The sequence below is a fragment of the Triticum aestivum genome, chromosome 7A, assembly GCF_018294505.1.
Source record: "Triticum aestivum cultivar Chinese Spring chromosome 7A, IWGSC CS RefSeq v2.1, whole genome shotgun sequence".
NCBI classification, from domain to species: Eukaryota; Viridiplantae; Streptophyta; class Magnoliopsida; order Poales; family Poaceae; genus Triticum; species Triticum aestivum.
Genome location: NC_057812.1, coordinates 60208870 through 60212939, shown reverse-complemented (window position 1 = coordinate 60212939; position 4070 = coordinate 60208870).

Here is a 4070-nt window from a genome sequence, read left to right as displayed (position 1 = left end):
TATAGCAGCGCGTTTATGCGTAAATTGCTACTGCTAACGAAAATAAAATAAAATGAAAAACGAATAGAGAAGTAAATGAAAATGAAAGAAATAGAAAAGGAAGAAAGGAAAATATATAATGTAAAGAAAAATAAATGAAAAAGGAAAAAATGATGAAGACGTAGCAGTAGCGAGCTCTCCAAAACGCGCTATAGCTAACTTACCTAGCGTTTTCTGTAACGCGCTATAATTAGTTTTGACTTAACCAAAAACGGTTTCCCCCCGGCCACCACTTCTCCCCCAAATCGATCCTCGCCCCACTTCGCCGCCGTCTCGCCCACTTCGCCATCGCCCCCACTTCATTGCGGTCTCCTGCCGGCGTCGATGTCGCGCTCATTCTCATGGCCGCCGCCCGAGGCCACCCAGCCTCACCGCCGCCGCCTCTCGGGCCGCCCTCGACCTCACCGTCGCCTCCCTCGACCTCAGCACCGCCGCCCTCGACCTCCCCACCCCCGAGCCCGCCAGGACCGCCGTGTCCCGATCCTGAGCCCGCCCTTGCCGCCCTACCTCCGTCGCCGAGCACCCCCCCGTCACTGTCTCTCCCCTCTTTGTAAGCCCCCCCCCACCCATCCTTTTTAGTTAATAGATGTTAATGTTAAGTAGTAGATAATGTTGATGTTTTTTAGTTAGGGTAATAATAGATGATGTTAAGTAGTAGATAATGTAGATGTTAGTTAGTTCAGTAGGGTTTAGTTTTTGAATTGAGTTTGTTTAACTAGATGTTAATTAGGGCAGTAGGGTTTAGTTTAGAGTAAAGTTTAGTTCAGTAGTTAACTAAATATAATCTATATTTGGTTTTTGAATTGAGTTTGAGAGAGCATGAGATCTGTGTAGATTTTCTTGAAGTGTCAAACGCTAGGACATGCAAATTTCAAGTGATCAGGATATATGCAAATTCCTCAATTGTGTTTGCCCATGTTTCGATTGTGCCCAAGTGGACTTTTGTTGTTTCCAGGGAATGAAGCTGAGTGGCCTATGTTTTGCCGGAATGTTGATTCATTTCCGTTCCGGCAAATTTCAGGTTCTCGATTTGTCCACTTTTTAGCAAAGGTCATGCCGAAATTTTCCATGAATTTCGGCATGACTTGTGCTACAAACTAGGACATATCGACTGCCCGGGATTTGCCGCACCAGGAAGGAGTCAAGGTTCCTGCAAAACATAGGCCTTTTGTATGTCATAATTCATTTTATTAGGTCTAGAATTAATTTACTAGATTTAATCGTAGGAAACATGGCTAGCAACGATGAAGGACGGGGTTCTGGTGATTGCGACGACATCTACCTGGCGGCAGATGGATTTTTGAGCCTTGTCGACGATCAATCGTTGTTGTTGCCGGGCCCACCGGTCGCATCGGGGATTAAGACCGACACGCAGACCGGCGCTGAGACCGAGACCGGCGCTGAGACTCAGACCGGCATCGAGACCGGCGCTTAGACTGAGACCCGCGCTGCCTCGGGGAGCGGAGCCGGTATAGAACCGAAAGCAAAGAGGCGACGGCTTCCTAACAAGCTCAGGACTACTAGACTGGTGGTCACGGAGGTGGACGATGGCAATTTTGAGCCAAACGCGCCCAAGGAAGCACGCGCGTGCTACGGCAATCAAATTGGCTGCATCATACGGACAACCGCCACCATCAACGATGAGAAACTAAACAAGTTAGATAAGATGAGGCCCTCCCTCCTAAAGAAGCTACACCAGATATTCTTGTTCCCAGGCCGGAATGAAAAGGATTATAAAGATCCAGATAGGGACCCAACAATGAAGAAGATAAACAAACACACCATGAGCAAGTTTAGGGACGCGTTGGCCGCCTGGAAAGCAAGGGTGAAATATCGGATCTTGAACGAAAAGGAACCCTACTCCGAGATTGTAAAGGATAATCTGACAATCACGGCAGAGCACTTTGAAATATTCAAGGCAGCTTGCGAGGCCGAAGGTGCCAAAAAAAGTCAGAGTACATGAAGGGGCTTCAACAAAAGAACATTGGGTGCAACCACCTCGGATGCCATGGTTACGGTGGGAAGAGGTCCATATGGGCCAAGGAGGACGCGGAAGCCGCGAGTCTGGGCATCCCAGACCCCTGGGCGCGCCGTCCTTGTCATCCTCTACCCCCGATACTCCCACGCTCTTTACTTGGACTCGTGAAGAACATTAACAAAAAGTATTACACCCACATCAATTATGTTCTCGACAGTGCTATGTTTTACTACGGCGCACGGGGTGGAGAGGTCAAGGACAAGAAGAAAAAGGATGGCAGGCCCGCCTTCGGCCATAAGACCAACTTCTGCTGCATCCAGCAACCGAGTGATTCTCTTAATGATGGATTCTATGTCCTACACCAGATGCTGGAGTACAGACGGGTTCACCAGAACCATCGCATGTCACCTACATCCGGCGATGCCCATATTCTGCAATGGGCAAAGAACTTAGGAGATATCGAGGATCATCGACTTTGAGCTGAGTTCTATCACATCCAGCACGAACTTGCCCAAATCATCATGAAGGAGGTCGTCGAAGAAACAGGGATGTTCTACGAAGAAGGACAAATGTCGCGGGAAGACGTCCAAACACGCGTAGCCGCTCAGTGTCTTGACCTGAAGCCTTTCACTAAGCTCGGGGACTATCTCCCTGACTTGGATGGATGGCACGACATGGAGTGTTTGTCGATATATGACAATGTGTCCGTTTAGTCGATACCATCTGTATAAAGAAACTTTGAATTATGCATGATGAAACTTTATTTGTGATGTAATTAAACCGTCCTCCTCGACTAGCGAAGATCACTCTAGTTAGGGCATTTTGGGTATGATGAACTTTGTTATTTATGTTTATGATATGTTGCTTCTATTTTTGCCAAGTCTATCTCTTTCTGTTGCTCAACTATATATGTTGCATATGATCGACTCATGTGACGATGCAGGTGCATAGATCATCGATGGCGAAGAAGTGCTACGCCATGAGTATACGACGAGTGGCCGGAATGTCAGGCCCAGGTGTACCGGTTTCCGGTTTCCGAGCGACAACCAGTAGTTAGTTTAGGTTCATGCAAAGTGATAGCTCTTCTCGCGTATATCATTGTTTAGATGGATGATGTTGTAGTTACAAGTAATCGAGATTTTTATCGCTATTTTCGAGATGATGACGAGAGACCACTTTGTGTTGGATGATGATTATGATCATGACATGATTTGATGAGACTATTTGTATGTATATGCTATGATTATATTTGTATGTGTATCATATGCTAAAGATTATTATATAAATCCTATTCAAATACAAAACAAATATGCAGAAAAAAACTACTAAAATTAGCAGTAGGGAGTGGAGAAAAGTTAGCAGCAGCGCCACAGTAGCAGTAGCGCGTCCAGGCAAAGCGCGCTAGAGCTATTAGCAGTAGCGAGCTTCCACGAAGCGCGCTGCTGCTACACTTGTATAGAAGTAGCGCGGGTGTGCACGCGCTACTGCTACGGGTTAGCTGTAGCGCCTTATTAGTAGCGCCGGTCCCCGCGCTACTGATTTACGTAGAACCCGCGCTGCTGCTAGCCTTTTCCCTAGTAGTGAGGGGTGATTAGAGCTTGCAGGTTAAATTGAGCAGTGATGAGGGGTGGGTGATTATGGATTAAATTATAAAATAATTCGGAAATTTGAGAATAAAAAAATGTTAAAAAATTCAAAAAACTCGTAAAATGATATTTAGTCCCGATTGGTGTTACCAACCGGGACTAAAGGTGGAGCTCCATCTAGTGGCTACGTGGAGGGCCTTTAGTCCCGGTTCGTATAAGAACCGGGACTAAAGGGGGGGACCTTTAGTACCGACCCTTTAGTCCCGGTTCTAGAACCGGGACTAAAGGCCCTCTTGAACTGGGACAAATGGCTCATTTTCTACTAGTGCTCTATCCTATGTTTCCAATCTAATCACAATACTCAACTAATATGTGCATCGTTAAGATGACGAGGCTGAAGCGAACGAACCCGTGGTTTGTTAGTTAGGAGGACGGTGGTATCCCGGCACACCAAGATTCAAATTTTA